This window comes from Protopterus annectens, chromosome 8.part0 (genome assembly GCF_019279795.1).
Source record: "Protopterus annectens isolate FY-2018-M chromosome 8.part0, PAN1.0, whole genome shotgun sequence".
In the NCBI taxonomy this organism is placed as follows: Eukaryota; Metazoa; Chordata; order Ceratodontiformes; family Protopteridae; genus Protopterus; species Protopterus annectens.
The window spans coordinates 849670755-849694521 of NC_056741.1; the positions used below are offsets into that span (position 1 = coordinate 849670755).

Below are 23767 nucleotides of genomic sequence, written 5' to 3' on the forward strand. Positions count from 1 at the left end.
AACCATAGTTGCAGGAGGAGAGCGCTGATTCATTAAAGTGCAGAAAGTGAGTGATTGTATCCTTTCTGATGGAAAACAGTCTATGTTTTTTGCTGTGTCCAGATGACATCCAGTAAACAAAACTGACAGAGAGAGTGAGAGAGAGAGAGGAGCTAATTATCTAAATATGGAAACACGCAGGTCCCTCTATACTGCAGGTGGGCTACAAATACTGCTATATACTTGGTAAATTTTCAGGGAGCTGTGGTGAGATTAAAGGGCAGAACTTTAAATTGGAAATGTTTGGCTTCCAGATGGAAGCAAAGAAATTGTGGTGAGATTAAAGGGCAGAACTTTAAATTAGAAATGTTTGGCTTCCAGATGGAAGCAAAGAAATTTTCTAGATGACTGAGCAATGTTGATGTGGAGGTAGACGTTCTGAAAAATCTACTGAGCGCATCCAGTCATTTACAGTGGAGACTTCATAAAAATTGCTTGTACCATGACCATTCTGAAGGGTGTCTTTAAGTGGAGGTTTAGGATGCTAAAGTCTAAAATGGGTCCAAGACCCTTGCTCTTCTTTGGAATCAGAAAGAATGTTGAATAATATCCTGACCTTTTCTGGTCTGAATGGATGTGTGGAATAGCTTTTTTTTCTAAAAGAGAATGAATCTCTCTTGGCTGCTTTTCTTTGTTGTGGTGGGACAGCTGGTAGTGGCTGAGACTGAAATGGTGGAGGGTGGGAAAGGAGAATTTTATACCTTCCCACCCAATAGTCTTGCTTGATGACTGTCCATGCATGCATGCAAGTGGTGGGATAAAGGTCCACAGCTGTTTCCAGAGGGGGGGCAGAATGGCAGCCATTCAGGGGTGGTGGTGCTGCTTGTCAGAAAAGGAAACCTCCTCTTTCTGATTTGGAATTAAAAGGCTGAAGCTGGGATCTCCAAAACCATATGAATTTGGACCCATTATGATTCCTATTATAGGATCTTTGAGGGGTATCAAACTTAACACATGCAGCTGATGTTTCCCTCTTTTTCAAATATCAAACATTTTTCATTCACCACAGGCCCAAAAAGCGCTGCACCATCATAAGGAGCATTTGTGAATGATGCCTTAAAGTTATCTTCCGAATTATGTAGGTGAAGCCAGGTATGACAACCCATGTTAGTGCCATTGCCCGCCACTTGAGCTATTCCATAAGCCACATTATGCATTAACCTTATGAAGAAATTGGAAATATTCAGTGTGGTGCCCAAAGTTGTCTGAACTTGCTTTCTAGAATCCGATGTGTGTGCCTTCTTCAAAGAAGCTATAACTTGATCCTTTAAATCTCTTTGGTAGCAGTTCATGTGAGTAGCATAATTCATTGTCCTTGAGGCATATGTCCCTTCCCCAGTCTGTTCATTGTCCTGGACAAAATATTGGGCAGATGGACAGAGGCTGAATCCTCCTGCAGTTCTTTTCTAGTTGCTGCTGCTGCAATCAAGAAATCTAACAAGGGACAACTTGAGCAAAACTGCTTATCCTTACCAGGCCTTGAGATTTATTAGGCTTCTTGGGGGTATCTTGTGAAGAGTTGGGCTCCTGGTACAGCCTCCTGATGGCAAAATTGACTAAGCGGTTAGCAGGAGGGAACCACCTAATAGAGGGCGCAGAGCAGTAGGACTCCTATAGCATCTTTTCGTCCTAAGAAAGGGGTGGGTGGAATCTGTGAACCAACATCCCCTCTGGCATATTAACTCAAGGATTTTGCCAAAGGTGATGGCCTTTATCATCCATATCCTTGTCCTAGTTAAATGGCTCCTTAGGGAAATCAATCCTCTTCCCTTTACACATTCTGTTTTGATGAAGGTCAGGGGGGCTGAGATCTAAGAGGACTTTGACAGTAGTTGAGCATCTCTTTTGAGACTATCTCTTCTGCCCTGACCCTGGGATGTGTGAGTAGGCTGAGACAGTTTGATTCTGAGACCATTAGCATCTGAACCTACGTTCTGTATTTTTTTTTAATAACACCTTTATTGAATTATCGCTTGTGACATAAACATGCTTAAATTTATATTAAAGAAGTCATGTTTACTTTTTCATAGTTGTAAACATTATACTTCATATGTATTTTCTTTTGTAGAATATAATCAATCCATCTTTACATACATTTAGCAATTCCTGCCTTCCCTTAAATCTCTTTCCTCCTCAAACATTTTCTGCATGTATTGTTACCACAATTTCCATTTTTTCTGTGTAGTTTGCTTGTACCCTTTTGTAAAGGCCCCACTTCCAGTTCTTTTATCTTTGTCACGATATTCACCACTTCAAATACGGTTGGTCTAGACTTGGATTTCCATTTTTTAGTAATTGCTTTTATGGCAGCCACCAGAATTAAACTTAAGAAGGCCTTATTATATCTAGGCAATTGAGATCCTGTATCCTAGCTAAAACAAAATAATTTTCTTAGTTACCTCATTTGCTCACCCAGCATTTCTGACAGAGTAGCGTTTATTTCATTTTGTGTTTTAAATAATAAAGTGCGCAGTTTTGGATTCTCCTGGGATTTCCTATTCTTTTGGTTTTAGTGTCTAGGGAATTGTTAGTCTTTCAACTTATTACACTCAAAAATATGTTCCCAGTTACCGCTTACTTCACCAATACACATCCAATGTTTGCCATGTGTTTGAGAAAAAATTATTTGGAGTTGCTTAAAGTATAAAAATACCAATACAAACACTTCCAAGCAAAAATCCTAAACCTTCTAGCCGTTGTGCATATTTGGGAGCCATATATATTCCTGCCACTGTTTTTTTGTGAATTGCTTGTCCCGTGTTTCTTTCCAATCTTTTCTAACTTCCTCTGATTGATTCCTCTAGTTGTTTTGTGATATTTTAAATGGCTTATTAATTATACCTTTTTAAGCAGCAGTTTGTGTCGTATATTCAACTAAACCTCTTACAGTGCAGGTCTTTCATGCAGGATTTCCATATTCCTTCACTTGTACTCTGATATCATTCCCTGATAGGGAATGCATTCTCTAGCCTGCAGCCAAATGTCCTCTTGGGCTCTTCCTATTTTGTTACCTTTCCCTCTTTATTTATTCCCAGCACCTTCATTCCTTTGCCAGTATCTTCCAGTAAATTCCATTCCCCTCTTGCCTATTCTCTGTACCCCTAATGTCAGTTATTCCTATCGTCAGAATCTCCTTTCTCCACTCCCCTGTTGGCTTAGTTTGTAGAATACTTCCTAATATTTTATGAGAGTAATATTCTGTATGACTATTATTCTCCTTAACGACCTGCTTCTAAAATCGGACTTTCTCCTTATTTCTTAAATGTCACCCCTGATTCATTATCTCTTTCCACCTTGAATTGCAGCTTTCTGCTTGTGTTATGTATAAGAGCCTTAACTGTGTAGCTCTAAAATATCCGTTGAAATCTGGTAATCCTCAACCACCTTGTTCTATTGGAAGGATCGACTTATCCCACTTGACTGTTGCCCCCTTCACCTCCTAGATAAAATCCTTCAACTCTGTTATTATACACAACTTCTCCTGTGGTTAGTAAAAGTATGCCTGACCTGTTTATAAATCTAAAGGGACTAAAAACAAGAGTGTCCAGTTTCCCCTTTTTTGTATTATCTTTTGTGTAGTCTCTTCCTAAATATCCTTAGCTGCCATAGTAGCATCCTTCATTTTTTCATGTCTCCATAAATATGGGTATTGCTGAACCAATTCATGTATGGATGCTAGTTAACAGCTATTGCCTTTGTTTTATCTTCATTAATTTTATACCTTGAAAAAACTTGAGACAGTCTTACAATGTTCCATAAAACTGAGATGTCCTTTTCTGACATTATCATGTACAAAATAATATCTGCAAGCAAAGCCAGCTTTTAATGATTACCATACCAATTATATCCTTGAATTTCTGAGACCCTTATTTTCTTTGCCAGTAGTTCTAAATATAATGCAAATAACAAAGGAGAAAGAGGACACACCTGCCTAGTTCCTCTGTTCAGACACAACCTGAGAGGAACCCTCCCACTTTGATTTTCACCTCCAGTCCTTCATACATCTTCCTAATTAACCTTATTGTATCAGGGAATACAAATGCTTCCATTGCCCTACTCATGAAGTCCCAGCTGACTCTGTTGAATTAATGCTTTCTGGGAGTCAAGACCCACCAATAACAGTGGTATTTTCTTACATTCTGCTTTCCTCTGGTAATGTCATCCAATGTTTGCTTCCCCTCTCCACAAAACCACATTGGTCCATATCTAACATATGCGGTAACAACTTTGCCATTCTTTTAGTCATTATAGACGTAAAGTTTTTAATCATTCTTTAAAACTGAAATGGGCCTATATGAAGCTAGATCTGATGGGTCTTTACCGTCTTTATGTATCACTGCAACCACAACTTTTTCCAGGATGTTGATGCTTTTCCTCCTTTTAAAATGCCATTAAATTCTTCCAGATCTTTATCACTTTCTTCTGTCCTAGCTTCTATTCTTCCATTGAAATACTATATATTCCTAGAGATGTTCCTTCAGATTGATTATATATCACTATTTGTATCTCCCCTCCTCCTTTTGTAATGGTAAGTTGTTGAACCTCATGTACCTCTAACCTTGGCAAATTTGAATCATCCATAAATATTTCTATTTTTGCTTTATTCCTAATTTCCTGGTCTCTGGTTATTTTACTTGTTATAGGCTCCCTAGGTTTGGCAGCAACCCTTTCTACTTTCTGTTGCCTAAGTTTTTCTGCTAAATGTTTTTGTGCTCTGCAGTTATCAAAGTACAGTTGCTTGACAGCAGCCATTCTGAACTCATGCATATTATTCTGGTACTCCCTTATATTCTGTTTAGCACTCTGCAGTTGTGCCTCATCTTGTTCTGTGAGACTCTTCTTATTCTGCAATACTTTAAACTTTGCCAGCCCCTCTAAATAATTCTTGTCATTTCTTAAGTATATCTTTTTTTTTCAATCCTATTTTTAAAATGTTTCATTTTATTGCACACACTAGCTATAACTTCTGAAGTTGTTTGTGTCTTCCCTAATAACTCCCACGTAATTTCCACTGCCCATTCCTTAAATTCCTCTCTTTATAACAAGTAGATGAGTGAAGTGTCAGTGTCTCATTTTTACTTCATTACCCTGTATTTTTTTTAGTTATTACTGGTGCATGGTTTGAAATAGTTATTGAGTATGTGTCAAATCATCATCATCAACCCCCCCCCCCTTTCCCGTTTTCTACATGGGGTCAGGGTGTTGTGTTAACTGCCGTGATCTCTCTCTCGATTCACTGCCACACTCCTGCCTTGCTAGTCACTCGTGCCTGCCTGTAGTAGATCTTCTCTTACACAATCCATCCACCTCTTTGCTGGATGCCCTCATTTCCTCTCACCTTCTTCCTGTCTGTCCCAAATCTTCTTCACAGTATTGTTTTCTGCTTTTCTGACCACTGTAATCTGTTCTCTTTGATCTTTTCTCCAGTTGGAGGTACTTTGGCTTCTGCTGTTATGTCCTTATATTTTCATCTGTCCCACAGTGTGCATCCTACCACCTGTCTCAGCCACTTCATTTCAGTCACCTATAGCTTCCTCATCTGCTTTGCCTTTACTGCCCAGGTTTCTGTGCCATACAGTAGTATTGGCAGCTCCACTGTTTTGTACACCTTACTTTTCAGCTTCTTTGACATTCTTCTGTCACACGCTACACTTGACAGTCTATGCCAGTTGGCTGCACCCCCCTCTGACTCTAGCTTTGACCTCTTCATTCAGACTTCCCTTCTCCTCAACCACCTCTCCCATATACTTGAAGATATTAACCTGTTCTACTATCTTCCCTTCTGTCTCAATTCTTGGCTTCCTCTGATTTTCCCAAATTGCTGCCATTACCACTGTCTTATCTGTACTTAGTTTCATCCTATGTGGCTTCAGTTTTGCATTCCAGTCCCCCCTCCTTTGCTTAGTCTGCCTGTAATGCCACATCGATGTTCTTCGTTTTCCATTGCTGCAGTCCTTACTATTGGGTATAGTCCGCATCCAGTCGGCCCGAATACCAGAGTATAAGGCTGACGTCGGTCAGGGCGCATTAGACTGACGTCAGTACGTCAGGGTACTAATGCGCATGACCGGCGTCACATCCTCAGTCTTTTTTGCCGCGTGGTCCGATGCAGAAGCAGTTTTGCGAGTGCAGGTTGGCGTTCTGAAATATTTCCGAAACCGGAGTTTCAGACCGAATCAGAGTTGGCTAAGTACCCGTTGGGGAACATTTTGGTTTTTCTTGCCTCAGTATTTAACCGGATGTCAGAAAAGTGAATAACTGTATTTCTTGTGGGAAACAAATACCTCATAGGGATTACCATACATTGTGTATACCTTGTTTAGGGCCTGAGCACGACGTTGTTGGTTGCCGCTCTTGTGCTAGGTTTAACAAACGCACTATTAAGAGGAGGTTAGACTGTGCCAGATTAGTGTTTGGAAAGCGTTGCAATTATAAAATGCCGTCGGATGCTCCGGCCCGCTTCGCCCAAGAAGCGCAAGGACAAAACAGCGAAGCCTAGGGTTGATGAACCGGCAGTCTCGGACGTCGGTTCTTTAGGTGGCTCAGTGGAGCCAGAGGTTTTGCCAGGAGTTTCTATGGAGTCTCAGGCAGAAACTTTACTGTTACAGGATGTACCCTCTCAGGAGGCAGGCCAGGCTGAGGGGCTTCTCAGGTAACTATTCTTCCCTCTCTTCCCAAAGTAGTTAGAGCCTCTCCTTCTGTTGCCAAAACTTCTTTTAGAGGTAGGCCAACTTCAGCTTCAGTAGGGGCTTCTCCTAGCCTTTCGGGTTCTGTACCTAAGAAACATATGCTTAAAATGGCAGAAGATTTGATTACTATGATTAGAGGTTCTATGGGCCCTCCTGATAAGAGGCCTAGGGTGGAACCAGAGTTTGACAGTTTTGAACAGGGTTCAGGGGCTTCTGAGTCTTCATGGAAGATTTGCAGGAGTATCCTCATTATTCTGATTCTGATGTGGATGATGCCACTCCTTGCTTCTCCTCCTGAGGATTTTTCATTTTCAGAGACTCTGCATTCCATGAGGGAGCACTTTAAATGGGAAGGCCAGGATTACTCTGATTCCAGGAAGAGGCTTAGGGAATTCTTGTTTTACCCCAGCATAGGCCCTTAGCTATACCTCCTGTGTTGAATGTGGTGGAAGATGTTTTTGCAGAGGCTTCCCTGAACCCTGATTCTTTGCCTCCTGCTCCTGTTAAACCTGATAGGTACTATAGGGTGCCCAAGCTCATAAGTATTTGTTTAAGAGTCCTAGGGCGGACCCAGAAACTGTTTCTCAGGGGCCTAAGGGTGTTAAGGCCTCTGTGGTTAAAAATCCTGTTCCCACTGACAAAGAGGCAAGGGCGTTAGATAGGTGGGGTAAGAAAGTGTATACTTCTTCCACTCTAGCCATGAGAGCATTGAATTGTCAGTTTCACATGCTGAAATATCAAAATTTTCTCCTTTCACAATTGAAATCTAAGGTGGATGCTTTGGCGGAAGGTATTGATTGTAAAGACTTGCTGGATTTAGTTTATGTGTCTGAACAAGTGGGCAAGCATTCTTTGCAATGTGGTTTTGATGCTGTGCAGGCCTCCTCGAGGGTGGCTGCCACTAGTTCTGTTCTTCGCAGGCATGCCTGGTTGAGGGATCAAAATTTGGCTGAGCATGTTAAGACAAGGATTTTGGATGCTCCTTTACAGTCTGATGTGTTGTTTGGTTCACCTGTGGAAGCAGTTTTAAAGAAAATGGAGGACAAAGCTAAGTCTATGCAAACTGTTAAAGATTTTTGCAGGTACAGCCACCGAAGTTTAGTAGAAATTGGCCTGCTAAGGGGTGGACATATCCTGCTTATGATTCCCAGTCTAGGGGTAGGTCTAGACGTGGTAGGGGCAGGGCTCAAGGTTCTTTTAGGCCTAGAACAGGAGTTCACCTGCTCAGACTTCTGGTGAGGGCAGGGGTCAGTCCTTTCGTAAACAGACCCAATGACCTGCCTTTTCAGCTGCCAGTAGATTCTCGCCTGGCAGCTCCTTTGAAGGACGACTGTCTCTTTTCAAAGAAAATTGGGATTTAATTACTCAAGACAGATTTTATTTCCATACAATGCCCCCTTTCAAAGGCATGCCAGACGTTCCTCCTCCACAAAGAAAAGAGGCTCACAAGCAAGTTTCTCAGTTACTCCAAATGGGGCGCATTCAGCCAGTCCCTGTGTCAGAAAGGGGCCTAGGATTTTATTCTCGCATGTTCCTAGTACCAAAGAAGGGGAACACGTGGAGACTGCTTTTGGATTTATCTCTCCTCAACACTTCTCTGGACATTCCCAAGTTCAAGATGTTGACGTTACAACAGCTTTTACCCCTGCTGGGCAAAGATCACTGGATGGTAACTTTAGATCTCAAGGAAGCTTACCTTCATGTGCCTATCAGGCTAAGTTACAGGAAGTATCTGCGGTTTCAAGCTGGAGATTCTCATTATCAGTTCTCTGCATTGCCCTTTGGCTTATCTACTGCCCAGAGTATTCACAAAGGTTCTGGCTCCTGTGATAGCTTACTTCAGGCTACAAGGACTTCAAATCTATCCTTATTTAGACGACTGCCTGATTCTGGCTCAAGAAAAGGAAGACCTTCTACAGCATCTGGAATATCTTATAGCAGTGCTAAGATGCCTAGGGTATTCTGTGAACGAAATAAAGTCCAGTCTAGTACCCTCTCAAGACATATGCTTTCTGGGTGTGAGACTGAATACAGCAGCCCAGATGGCCTTTTTAACCCCGGACAAACAAAAGAGTCTATCACTTTACTTCCATCAACTATCTCATCAGTCCGTGCTGACTGCAGAGACAGTCCTTCAAGCATTAGGGTTCATGGCATCTTGTATTCTGGTGCTTCCCAATGCCAAACTGCATATGAGGAAGTTACAATGGTATCTCAAAATGTATGGACACAGCACTGCCAGGATTTAGACACTGTCATTCAAATAATACCTTGCCTTCAAAGAGAATTTTTGTGGTGGGCTCAGGAATGTCACCTAAGCAAGGGACTCTCTGTGACCCGGCCAGAGGCGAGTCAGATTTTACCGACAGATGCCTCGGACATTGCTTGGGAGCTCATCTAAATGGAAAGTGGATACAAGACAAGTGGCCTGCCAGACTACAGCATCTACATATCAACATGAAGGAGATGTTAGCAGTCCAGTTCGCATTACTGGCTTTCAAGGAGTTACTTCTTCCAGGGCAGGTGTTGATTCTAACAGACAACACAACTGTCATGTGGTACTTCAACAAACAAGGGGGAACACATTCTTATCCTCTATGCAGGCAAGCAATGATTTTATGGGAGACTGCCACGCTTGCACCTAACTCTTCAGGCAAGGTTTCTGCCAGGAGCACAGAACTCCTTAGCAGATGTGTTAAGCAGACAAATCATGGATCCCCACAAGTGGAAACTGGATCTTCATGTATTTCAGAAATTGACAGTGTCATGGGGAACTCCAGACATAGATCTGTTCGCTTCTCCACTAAACCACCAGCTGCCACAGTTTTGCACAAAGGGGTTTCATCACACAGCTTGGAAAGTGGATGCTCTGTCTTTCAGTTGGACAAACCTTCATGTGTATGCCTTTCCACCTCTGCCTCTTCTTCCAAAGGTACTGTTAAAGGTCAGACAGGACAGGCCAAGGATGATTTTGATAGCTCCAGATTGGCCTCGCAACACTGGTACCCTCTACTACGGAGTCTGGTAAAGAAGCCTCCATGGCCTTAACCTTTGATTCCACATCTGTTATCCCAGCAGGACGGTCATCTGCGCAATGTCAAGCTTCACTCTCTTCATCTGACAGCCTGGCATATTCTGTGTTGACACACAGCAGGTCTCAACTTCCTCAACAAGTTTTAAATGTGATTATGGAAGCTAGAAGACCTAGTACAAGGAAAGTGTACGCAGCAAAATGGAAGAGATTTTTATTTTGGAGTAAAGCAAAGAATTTGGAGATTTCTGAGCCTAATTTGAGTATGGCTCTTCAATATCTTACTGAGTTACTGGACAAGGGTCTGTCCTTCTCTTCCATTAAGATTCATGCTGCAGCAATCTCAGCTCACTATGATTGTGACCCACCATTATTTTCGCATCCTTTGTTCAAGCAGTTTCTTAGAGGGGCAAAATATAAGACCCCCACGTAGAGCTCCTACTCCTGCTTGGGATCTCAATTTTGTGTTGGAAAAACTTACTCTACAACCTTTTGAGCCTGCGGCTACTGCTGAATTGAAATATTTGTCATGGAAGACTGCTTTTTTGTTGGCTATTACTTCTGCAAAAGGGTGTCTGAATTGCAGGCCCTTATGGCAGTCGAGCCCTTTTTGATTTTCCATAAGGATAGGGTATCATTACGTACTATTTCTTCCTTTATGCCTAAGGTGGTTTCTAGTGTGGCTTTAAACCAAACTATTCATTTGCCTACTTTTTATGCAGACCCCCAAAATAAAGGGGAAAAGATTTTGCATACTTTAGATGTACACAGGCAATTGCGTTATTACTTACGCAGGACTAAGGATTTTAGGCAGTCTCAGCAGTTGTTTGTTTCTTTTGCTTTGAGTTCGCAGGGCAAGCCTGTGTCAAAACAAACTATTTCTAGGTGGATTGGCTTTTGCATTGCATTTTGTTATTCCCATCATGGCAAGGAGGTTCCAGCTGGGATTAGGCCTCATTCCACTAGGGCTACTGCCACTTCAACAGCATTTCTACGAGGGGTGGCCACTAAGGATATTTTGGAAGCAGCTACTTGGAGTTCAGTGCATACTTTCTCTAAGCATTATCACCTTCCTATCTACTCTAAGTCTAGGGCTGGTTTTGCCACAGCTGTTTTGCAAGGCATGTTGTCAGCTCCTGCTTCTTTATGATTTGCCAGCCTCCCTTACCTCTGCTTTGGGATTCTACCCAATAGTAAGGACTGCAGCAATGGAAAGCGAAGAACATAGTACAGTTTTGTACCTACCATAAATGTAGATGTTCGAGGATTCCATTGCTGCAGTCCAATTTACCCTCCCTCCTTCCCCTCTGTGTTAGGGGTGGTTGTGTAGGTGAGTTTACCTGCTTATATTTTTATATATATTGTTCATGTTTTGGTGCAGGTATTTTGGGCCTTGTCTTTTTAGGGTCTTCTGACATCTGGGGCAAGAAAAGACTGAGGATGTGACGCCGGTCATGCGCATTAGTACCCTGACGTACTGACGTCAGTCTAATGCGCCCTGACCGACGTCAGCCTTATACTCTGGTATTCGGGCCGACTGGATGCGGACTATACCCAATAGTAAGGACTGCAGCAATGGAATCCTCGAACATCTACATTTATGGTAGGTACAAAACTGTACTTTTGCATACAGCAAATTTGTTGATCTCAGTTTCCTATTACATCCTCGAAGACGCACTTACCCGAATACGTAAACGCCAACACGTCTTCATCGAACTGTGTAAACATCGATCGTCCTGAAGCGCGAAATCCGAAACGTCGAATCGTCATTGTTGTTCCTTCCGTGGTATAGCTCTGTAAGGTAAGTGTGTGATAGTTATGGACCTTAGGGTTAAGGTGCGGGTTAAGGTAAGTGCATAAATGGTGGTATATGCAAGATTTAGTGTAGGGTTAGAAGTAGTATTTAGTTTAGGGTTAGAAGTAGGGTTTTGGTTAGTGTATTTGTGTTTATTTAGTTTGTTTGGGTAGGTAGTATGTAGCGGGAAGTGGGGTGGGACAACTATGACGGTGTAGGGCGTTCGGTGTATTCGCGTTTCGCAGAATATGTGTCGGTGTTTATGTATTCGGTTAGTAGGGCTTTTGAGCTTTCAATATAGACATGTTGATCTCTTACCTCCAACCTCTTTGCTAATGTAGTCCATCACCAGTATGAACAGCAGTGGGCTCAGAGCTGAACCTTGGTGCACACACACTCCTACTGGGAGCCCTTCTGTGAGACCGAACACTGTTCATACTTGAGTCATCAGGTCCGTGTACTTAGCCTGCACTAATTCTTCCATTTTTTCTGGAACTCTGAACCATGGCAGTACTGCCCAAATCAGCCTTCTTGGGACCATGTTGTATGCTTTCTACAAGTCTAGGAATGCCCAGTTGGACACTTTCTTTATCTCTAGCATCTTTTTAACTTATCTGTGTCATTGCAAACATTGGGGCAGTTGTGCTCCATCCTTATCTGAATCCGAACTGCTCATCTCTCATCTTTTTTTCTACTACTCTGAATCTGTTTATCAGCCACCCTGCAGAACTTTCATGCATTGTGACAGGAGTTTGATACCCATGTACTTTCACAGTTGTGGGTATCCCCTTTGTTCTTGTGCACTGGCACGAATATGCTTTCTTTACAGTCATCTGCGATGTGCCTTTCTCTCCACTCTCGTTTGGGTATGCTCAGGAACCATTTCTGCCCTATCTCACACATTTATCCTATCTGCTGTAGCCTCATCTGAGCCTGCTGCTTTCCCTGACTTTATTTTCCTTAGTGCTGTTCTTACTTCTTCTAGGGCAGGCTCCTCCTCTTCTCTCATCGTTGGCTGTTTCTAGGATAGTACAGCTTCTGTGGGGTTTTCTTCGTTCAGAAACTGCTGGGAGTATTCCTTCCATCTGCCTTTGATGTCCTTTGGACTGTTGAGCGGGTTGTTGCTGGCCTCCCTTATGAAAGGTGTCTGACTGCCATATTTATCTTTCTGTTTTTGCCTTGCAACCTTATATAGTTTTTGTGCCACTTACTGAGTCACTTTCCAGAAGCTGGTAGAGTGCCTCCAATGCCTTGCTCTTTGCTATTATAACTTAATTTTTAGCTTCTTTGTTAGCCAACCAGTATTCCTTCCTAGCCTGGTCTGTCTTTTCTGTCTCCCACTTTTTCCTGCACTCCTTCATTGTTTTGATGACTTCCTGGACTGGTGCATTCCACCACTAGCTTCCCTTGTATACCTTATTTCCATACTTGGCTCAGTCACTTATCTGTTTTATAGTCCTTTCACGTGCTGTTTTGAGGTGCTGCCATTCTTCTTCATCGCCACCTATTTCATCCTGTTCTTGGGGTGCTAGAGCCCTGAGTAACTCCTTGAACTTTTGTACTATTTCTCCAGTCAGCTTCCAGGTCTTCAGCTTGGTCTCTGACCTTTAGAGCATTATCTGACCACTGCTTATAGCTGATGGTGGCAACCAGTGGTTTATGCTGTGGGCCAACTGTTTCACTGGGGATGACTTTTCAGTTACTAATTCTACCCCAGTGCCCTTTCTTTACTGAATGGAAGTCTACCTGAGTTGCATATTGGCAACTCTTGTATGTAATCTTGTGACTGTCTTTCTGAACCGTTTGTTGGCTACTATCAAGCCATTTGCCAGAATGAAGTCTAGAATGGCCTCTCCTCCTTTATTCCTGTTGCCCAACTCATGTGGACCCAGGCAGTCCTCATATCCTGTTCTGTCTGTCCCGATATTTGCATTCAAATCACCCATTATCAACACCAATTCATGTTGTCCTGTTTTATCTGTAGGTCCTGCAATTGCTGTATGAATGCACTGTTTTTCTCACAATCACAACCCTGCTGTGTGGCATAGGCTGTGATTATTAATACTATCCTGTCTTTACACCGGAGTCTAATTTCCATGAGTTTGTCACTAATTCTGGGGACATCCCTCACTGTTTTCTAAAGTCTCTGCCTCATCACAATTCCCACACAATTTCTAGCCTGTCCTCCTCCTGAGTAGTAGACTGTATCCCAAGCCAAGTAGCTTTTCCACTGCCCTTCGTGTCTCTTGGACACATTGGATGTCCAGCCTCCTCTGTACCATCATGTCATTTCACTTCCAAGCGCTGTCCTGTCAGTAAATCTACATTAAGTATAGCAATTCTAAGTTTATATTTGACAGGTTGATTGGTTTTACGTCCAGCTTTCAGTCAACAGAGCTATCCAAGGTAACCCAGGACTGCTGGACTTTATGTTGGGTGCACACTGGCCAGTAGGATACACCCCTCCCACCGTTATCATGGTTCCTTGGTGCAGGTCAGAGTAGTCCAGGTCCTGAATCTACTTATCACCAGCAAACACCCATGCCCATTTGATGACATTAGTCAAGACGACCAAATCACTTAGAGCCATAAAGAGCCATATTTTACACTATTGAGTGGCTAGCCTTGCTATGATGCACTGTCTGTTATCCGTGTTCTCCTTTCTTGAGGATACTGCACACCACAGTACATGCCCAAAGCGGTTGGTCTATACAACTCTTCTCCCTATAGAGCACCATGGCAGAGTCTGTGCTGCTGCCTGCAGCTCCATTCCTTGGTGAGTGTGAGATAGAAACATTTAGCATGTTTTTTGGAGATTGGGAGAAACCCCACAGATACACAGGGAGAACATGCATACTCCAAATGGGCATTGACCAGAGGTCAGGAATGAACCTTGTGCTTGGAAGGCGAAGACCTTCACTATTATGCCAACTGTCAAAGTTCTCTATTAAATGCATATGTTCCTTGAAATATAATTTCTATCTAGCCCAGTTATTGTACCTTGAGGAATAATACGCAAATGATATCCAAGTTCCTACTCCTGAATTTCCATTTTCCATACATTTTTTTAGAAATCTCCTGTTTTGTTATATTTTGTCTTCTATGCCCCCAGATACATCCTCACTGTTGCAAATTAAATTAGAGTCTCTGTAAGTAATATTCCTTGCTGAAAGCTCATTATTAGTTCCAAACTTTTCTTAAGCTCCATAATAACAGTTTTAGGTGGAATGTAAATACATGCCAGTATAATCCTCTTCCCTTGCCAGTAACCCCTTATTAACACAAGTCTGCCATTATTATCTTTATCACCTCTTCAATCAGTATTGGAGCTCCCCTAGCAATTAATTTAAGTACTCCTATTTTTCTTTGCCCCTGATATTCTCCTGAATATCCATCCTGAAAGCCTTTCTTTATCATATTTGCATGCTCAGTACTTTCAAAATGTATATCCTGTAGCATTGCTATTTACACTCTACATTTCTTTATATAATTCATTGCTCTTTCCTTTTTATGTATACCTGTGAGACCATTCACATTCCATGATAACATGAAAAGTGTTGCCATTATGATAAGAAGCTGTTATTCCCACCTATTATGTGTAACAACTTTTTAAAATTTCTGTATCTATGATGTCATTTTCATTCATTCCTCAACTGATGGGTTTTGGATCCGACTTGGCTGCTTCTTCCATATCCTTGGATCCAACTCTCAACCTCCTCCCTTTACCCATAATGCCCCACCAACCTTAACATACCTCAAATCTGTTTTGCCGCCATATTGCTTCAGACACGGCTCCATCCTCTCTCCAGCTTTCAGATGATTTCCACTAAAAACAGTGAGTTCTTAATTTAATTCACTTCTCACACTGTCCTGTGAATGTTCTCACCTACTTTTCTTACTTTCTGGTGTTTTTTTTTTCCTGGAAATCTAACCAGCAACTTTACTTTCCCTTCTACCGAACCTCTGGTATTACCTCGAATACCATTGTTGGTAGTTTGTCTTCCCTTTTACCTGTTAGAGAGAGAATTTCTTTATACCATCATTGGTATTTTGCAAACTTAAATAAATACTAATACCTCTTTCTGTCTTTCTCTTCACTTATTTAATGGATGAAAGTTAGTATCTCTGTACAGTATTGCAGACAAACCAAAATCCAAAAAATGCATTTCGTGTGGACACAAAATTCACAATTCTGATGCCCACAGGGAATATCTGTATTACTTGGGCGCTGCCCACTGGGATGCTAACTGTTCCATTTGTGCTGGTTTCAATACCAGAGCACTTAGTGATAGAAGAAGTAAATTAGTTTTGAAGGGACTTCTTCCTTCTACCTCCTCTTCTTCTCTTTCACCTGGGGCTCAACCCCCTCCAAGAGGTTCAACAAAGCAAAGCCTGCTTTGGCTTCTAAAGACAAAGATACCAGAAAAAGGTCACCGGACCCATCTCTGACTTCTGGTCCATTTTCAGAGCCACCATCGAAAATTTTTAAAAAAATATGATCAGACTCCCGTATGTCCTACTTCCCCAAAATCTCCTTGGATCTGGTTACCTGATACTTGGAGTCGATAATTACTCGACTTCCTTCTCCCTTTTTACAGGAGACTTCACAGAAGCACTCTAGACCACTATCTACCACCTGTTCACTTAGGTCGTCCAGGAGGATGTCTGATGCCGAGGTGGATAGAAAGATGTGGAAATTCATCAGAGCTCAGATCTAGGAGAGGGTTAATTCCAGCTCTGTCTCCCATCAGACCCGTTAGGCTGGGACAGCCAAGCCATTCAAGTCTTCAGTCAGGCGCACAGAATTCTTTTTTCACTTCCAATACCTCCCCAGACCATTTGACTAATGAGGTCCCTTAGAAGAGAATGTGTAAAAGGAGTTACTTAGATTCCCCTCAGGAATCTTTCATTGAGGACACCAACTTTAATGAATGGGAGGGGTCCCCCAGATCTCCACAAGAGGATGTTTCATTTGGAGACATACTTGAACTTCTAAAACAAAACAAAAAAAAAGGTAGATGGTCATCTGACACCCTGTCCCAGAAGAAGTTGGTGTTCTTGGAGGCTTTTGATTTGGGCCTGCTACGTCTTGGGGTGTCTCCCATGGCTGATGAGCTAATATATCTTCTTTCATGCTGTGCATGGAAGGAGCTGGATTCTGTAGACCCTGTCCCCAAGCACCTAGATACAGTTTTTATCCCCCATGAAGACCGCGCACACTGGAGCAAGGGGTTCCCTGTAGATGCCATGGTTGTCTCTGCAACCACTAAGAAAGAGCTTATGGAGCAGAACTCATCTGTCCATACCCCTAACAGGAAGTTTAGGGCCTTGTACAGATTTGTTAAGCACGTTTATGCTTCAGCAACCTTTGCTGTGTGGTTGTTGAATTATCTGGCACACTTCACAAGGTTGCAAAGAGATTTGACCAAAGAACTCTCCAAATCTCTTTCTGGGTCCATGTCTGTGGAGGACCAGAACAAGATCTCTTCACAAGTGGCCACCTTGCAGTCCATATCTAACGTGTCTATGAGGGTATTATCCCACGTTGTAGTGGGTACCTCACCGGTGGTGGGTTCAGCCATTTCCATCGGGGAATTATGCCTAGATTTGCCTGTGCAATTTTGCAGAGCCCTTCAAGTCTTCATTCATCACTGCTCCCTTTGATGGATGTTCCTTGTTTGGCCTAAAGGTAAAAGAAATGCTCTCCAGACGTGAACAAGATGGAAAGGCCTTGTCTGCCGTTGAGAGCCATTTTTTTACTCCTCAGAGACTCTCTTCCCAGAATCAACAAGAAGGCAGAAAGATGTGGTTTTGTAAGACCCAGGGTCCCTTTCCAAGACTTATGAGAAGATGGTTAACCAGAGATAGGTGGGAGACTCTTAACAGAAGATGTCACCCCCCCCCCCAATAGCAGAGGGGGCCCACAGAACCAGAGTTTATAGGACTCTTTCTCAGACAAACCCTACAAGCACTCCTGAAGGATTGCCTGGCTGCTGCTGCCTGGAGGCAATTGAGGGTGCTTGTCTCTGCACCCCAAAGCCTGGGTATCCATCACATAATATTCCTAGTTGCTGAGAATTATTTCCAGATGTTATTTCCTACCATTTTAACAAACCTCCTCCTTCAGTAATCAAATTAATCCACAATGTTCCACCCAGTCTGATCAAGGTGGCAGCCTTAGAAATAGAAAAGCTGCTTAAAAAAAAGCATCATCCAGAAGATCCCCCAGACCAGATAGGATCTGGAACCTACTCAACATTCTTTGTAGTGCCAAAGAAGGCAGGGGACTTGAGACCCATTCTGGATCTCAGCATTTAAACAGTATATGTAATATTCGTAGTTCTGGGTGGTCATGGTTCAGTTTGTTTTGCCCCTGCTTTGAAAGGACAATTGGATGTGCTTGACAGATCTTCATGTTGCATGTAATCATATCAAAATGAACAGATGCTACAGAGGACATCTGCACTTCTGGCTGGGAGACGGTCATTGCAAGTTAAAAGCACTGTGTTTTGGACTCACCACAGCCCCCAAGGTGTTCATCAAACGCATGGTGGTGGTAGCAGCTCACCTGAGACTGCTGCACTTCAAAGAGTTTCTTTACCTAGACAACTGGTTCCTAACAGCCCCAACCAGGCATCTACTTCTACATGCAAGGGACTACTTGCTGCAGTTGTGTCTTCCTGTAGTCATCTCAGTCAACTACAGCAAATCACAGCTGACACCTACGCAGAGTCTAGAGTTCACAGGTGCTCATGTAGACACTGTCAGTCAGATAGTGTCTCTTCCTCCAAAAAGAATTCAGACAGTCAGATCCCAGGTCACAGATGTGATCTCACATCATTCTCTTCCAGCATGAGTAATCTTACAAGCTTTAGGGTCCATGGCAGCAACAATCACTGTGGCTGCTTTAGCCTGGTTTCATATGTGAATTCTGCAGTGGACTCTCTCAATGTTGTGGTTTGTTCTTCGACAGCTGTTTTTCATGTCAGTCAGGGTTACCCAATCTTGCAAAAAAAATCTTCTTTGGTGGCTTCACTCTGATGGTGTTTCTCATGGCTGTCCCTTTGTTCTTCCCCTGCCTATGGCCATGGTGACCATGGATACCTCTCATATGGGGTGGTGTGAGGCTACTTGGGAAAGACAGTCCAAGGTACATGATCCCCAGTAGAGGCCAGGGGACATATCAGTGTCCTGGAAATGAGAGCAGTCCTCCTGGTGTTGCAGGCCTTTCAAGACTTTCTCTGATCTGGGTCATTTGCTATTCAGACAGATATGTACGTAGTCTGGTGCATTAACAAACAGGAAGGAACCAGATCTTATCTACTATATCGAGAAACAATGAGAGTGTGGCCGGCCTTTTTCTCATTGCAACATACATACTGGGGACGGCCATTCTGATTGCAGACAAACTAACAATGTCCATTCTGATGCCTCACGAGTGGTCTCTCAATATCAAAGTGGTAGAGAGCAGTTTCCATCGATTTGGCCAGTTTTGCTGTGACCTTTTCACTTCTCCTCTCAACAACAAGTACAGCAGGTTCTTCACCCTGGCCCCTCCACTGGGGGAGTCACCAAGATGCTGTAGTTTACAATTGACCCCCATTACTTCTAATACCCAAATTACAACAGAAAGCATACCGTTTGAAGAGCATGGTTATCCTCAATGCACCTTTTTGCCTCATCAGATTTGGTTTCCTTTCCTTTGGCCTCATCTTCTGCAACCAGCCTGGATACTGGACCCCAGTCCAGACCCTCCTCTCTCACCCGATAGAGGTGACTTATCCGGACATAACAGGCCTCAGGCTGACCGCATGGTTTCTTCAGTTCTAGGAAAATGTAAAGAAGTAAATAGAAAAGATTTGCTTTCTGGACCCTTAAGAGAGATTTGGATGTTTTTGCTGCCTGTGTACCATGTGTATTTGAGTTTTTAGCTACAATTTTCAGCAAAGGGACTTGTTTTTCTACTGATAAGGTGCAGTTGGCTGCCATTTCAAACTTCCAGCTTGGTGAAAATAATTCTTCCTTAGCTTCTTCTGGATTATGCAAAGCATTTCTCAAAGGCATCTTCTTTCTTTGGCCTCCAGTAGAGGATCTTACTCCTATTTGGGATTTAACTATCCTTCTTCAAGGTCTAATCCAAGGCCCGTTTGAACCTTCAGCTAGTTAAGTATCCAAACTTCATGCTCTTTCATTCAATCTTCCTTGCTTGGCTTTCCACAAAGAAATAGTTTCCTTACCGATGAACCTGTCCTTTCTGCCTGAGGTAGCTTCTGAGTATAATATTAACTAGGTCCTTAACCTCCCAGTTTTCTTTCCAGATTTCTCCAGCAAGGGAGAATACACGCACCATCTTTTGGATGTGAGTAGACAACTTTGGTTCCGTCTCCATCAGACCAAAGATTTCAGGAAGACTGACCAATTGTTTGTATCCTTCTCACCTAACAAATTGGGCATGGCAATTTCTAAAGTTACACTGGCCAAATAGTTAACTGATTGTATATCCTTTGCTTATAGCAAAATAGGATTGTCCTTGCCTATGCCCAATAGAGCTCATTCCACAAGATCTGTGGCTGTATCCTCAGCTTTTTGGTCAAGAACATGTATAGATGACATTTGACCAGCTGACACTTGGTTCAGTGCTCATACCTTTAATGCTAATTACAAATTGGGTTTGCTTTCTAGGAACAGAGCTGCCTTTGGCTTCACGGTACTCTGAAATATCTTTCCATGAGGACCACCCAAGGTTCATCTAGCTGGGGACTCTGTCCTTTCAGTTGAGGAATGAAAGAAATGACATCATCAGATAAAGTTCTGTACTCACCATAGCGATACATCTGTGCTGTCCTTTTGCATTCTTCCTCAACTTCCCACCCTCCTAACACCTTTTCCTTTGCTTTTGGAGAGACATAAGGGATGATACTTGGAAACCTATGTTCCTTTTTTGAACTCCAGTTCTTTTCTTTTAATCTACACTTTTTTTTAAATTTCTTTAAGTTATTATCCATGGTATTCTGAGGACAGCAAACTTGATCTAAGGTATGTTAGGTTGGCTGGGTGTTATGGGTAAAGGGAGCCACTCGAGTTGGATCCAAAAATCTGGAAGAAGTGACCAAGTTGGATCTGAATCTTATGACGCTCGTGCCCTGGCCCAGCAATCAAGGAGTCTCAGTCCTCACCACTAACACCAGAGAGGGAGTCTCATATGAGAGGAAAGGATAACAGATACACACAGTAAAGTGCAATTTCCCTTAAGAGCACACAGAAATCACAGTCAGTCCGGGGCTGGTCGCTCCCTTGGTCCCCAATAAGTCTCCCCACTGGCACAGCTATAGGGTCCAGATCTCAGCCTAGCTGGGCAAGCTAAAATCCCCAGCACCCTCTCTGTCCAACCAGTGCTTCGTGTCCCTACCCAAGTAGCTGACACACACACACTTTGAGGAAAGAATTTATACAGTCACACAGACACTTCTGGGGAAGGCTGACACAGGTTCTCCAGCTGTGCCCCTTTTACCCAGACTATATGGTAGTACCACTTGCCACCACCCAGCTAATATTTATCAGCTACTCAAAGGCCCTTAAAAGGGTGTCCAATTATTACTGTGCAATATTATTATCCAATTGGTAATTGTGACTACAGTCAAGGCTTATTAGAGTGGCTATGTACAGTTTTACCAAAGGCATACAAGTACTCTAAAGAGCTTAAATTATCTCTACACAAACTAGCCACAGTTAAAAGGTTTTGAAATGTTTAATAATAAATAATTAAAACTACAAGACAATACATTCTACTATAGCGCTAGTCAGAAGTTCAGAGATCACACAAGAAATACTTAAAATAAATCAGTAGTACAGTTCTGACATCACAGAAAAACACTTAGTCTAATCTTTTCTAATCCCTAGCTACTTCTAGGAGAAAACACAGTTCTAACATACTACTTACATAAAGAGAGCATAAGGCAGTGCTGAGTTGGATGCCCAGACAAAAATGCTTGACTTAGCTGACTTTCTTTACAGCAGATGGCAATATTGCCACATTGTTTTAAGTTCAACATTCATGTTTACAAATGATAGAATTATCTGCAGAATTCAATCTGGCTAGGCTGGCAGCCTTCACCCATCTCTACCAGTCTTCACAGCCCCCCCCCCCCCCGAGAACTCAAGCTAGTTTTTCAAGTGACCCTTGAGAAATGCCGCTTGAAAGGGTTAGGTATATCTGAGTGTACCTCACCCCATTCCCTGTCTTGAGAGCCCATCTGCATTGGCATTGCTAATCCCACTGCGGTGTGGCACTAACATATATGCTTGCAACACGAGACTCCATCTTAGCAACTTGGCATTTTGCTGACTGGCTCTGTTTAACCATGTTAGGGGGTTGTGATCTTTCATAAGAGTGACTTTTCTTCCATACAGATATGGCTGATGTTTCTGCAGTGCCCACACTATGGATAGCCATTCTTTTTCTACAACTGCATAGCATTCCTCCCTGGGTTGGAGCCTACGACTGAGAAAAACCACTGGGTGCTCTTCCCCCTCAAGAAATCTGGCTAAGTACAGTCCCCACCCCATGGTTTGAAGCATTCACCTGCACAACAAATTATTTGCTGTAATTTGAACTGGCTAACACAGGGGGTCCTCCCAAAGCTTCTTTCACATCTGGAATGCCTGCTCACATGCTGGGGTCCCCACACTACCTTATCTGGCCTGTTCATCCTTGTCAAGTCTGTGAGGGGAGCAACTATGGTACTATAACTGGGGGCAAACTTTCTGTAGTACCCTGCTGTCCCTAAAAATGCCCTCACCTACTTTTTAGTAACCGGTGCAGGCTATGCCTGAATGGCTTCCACTTTGGCAGGTTCTGACCTTATCTTACCACTCCCTACTCTGTCCTAGGTAAGAGACCTCCACCATACCCACCTGACATTTGCTCGGCTTAATGGTCAACCCTTCCCACTGTAGTCAGCCCAGCATCTCCCTGACATGCTGAAGGTGCTCTTGCCAGGAATGGCTGTAGATGGCAGTATCATCTTGGTAAGCAAGGGCAAACCCTCCTGCTCCTGCTAGGATACGATCTACCAGCCTCTGGAAAGTCACTGGGGCATTCTTCATCCCAAAGGGCATCTTTGTGAACTCATACAAGCCAAAAGGAGCCACAAAGGCTGACTTCTCTCTAGCACTGGGAGTCGAGGACACCTGCCAGTAACCCTTGGTAAGATCAATGGTTGTAAGATACTTAGCCCCACCCAGCTATTCTAGGGCCTCATCTCTCCTAGGAATTGTTAAGCATCCGACTCTGTGTGACTATTTAATTTCCTGTAGTCCGCACAGAACCTGGTGCTGCCATACTTCTTTGGCACCAGCACCACTGAGGTCCAGGGACTGTTGGACTCTTGTATCACCCCCAGTTCCAACATTTGCTGTACCTCCTCCCTCAAGGTCTGTTTGACTCTCTCAGGCACCCTGTAAGGGGCCTGCCTAATAGGCCTTTGCGATCCTGTATCCATCTGGTGCTGCTCTAGGTGGGTGCACCCTGGCTTCCCAGTGAACATGTCCCCAAATTCCTGCAACACTGCTTGGATTTCTCGAACCTGGGTAGGAGATAGCTGCTGGGACATTGCTACTAGCTGCTGGGACATTGCTACTCCTTCTGCTGAGGTGACAGCCCAAGCCTCACGGAGGAGATCAGTCCCCAGATCTCCCTCAGACTCCTCCTGCAATCCACTGCAAATGCTCAGCACAAGGGCCTCCCTGTCATGGTAAGGTTTCATCATGTTAACATGGTACAATTTGTGCCCCTGCCATCTGCCTAGCAGTTCCACCATTTAGTTAACATCACTTACCTTTCTTACCACCTTGTAGAGTCCCTCCCAAGCTGCTTGTAGTTTGTTGCGTCTGACAGAAATGAGAACCATTACCTGCTGCCCCACAGCATACTCTCTATCTCGAGCATTCCTGTCATACCACACATTTTTCTGTTGTTGGGCTTCTGCCAGGTTCTCCTGTGCCAAGCCCATAAGTTCCCTGAGCCTTGTCCTGAGGTTTAGGACATGTGCCACAACAGACTCCTTGTGAGACTCGCACTCACCTTCCCACTCATCTCAAATTAAATCTAGAGGTCCCCTCACCCTGTGCCCATACAGCAACTCAAAGGGTGAAAAACCTGTGGATTCCTGGGAAACCTCTCTGTAAGCAAACAACAGATGGGGCAGATATTTG

General features: G+C 43.2%; 1 protein-coding gene across 3 annotated transcripts in view; it reads left to right on the forward strand.

Annotated features, from left to right (window-relative positions):
* The window catches only part of XRCC1 (X-ray repair cross complementing 1), a 1655904-nt gene that overhangs the window by 813485 nt on the left and 818652 nt on the right, over window positions 1–23767 (forward strand). The gene's annotated exons all lie outside the window — the stretch shown is intronic.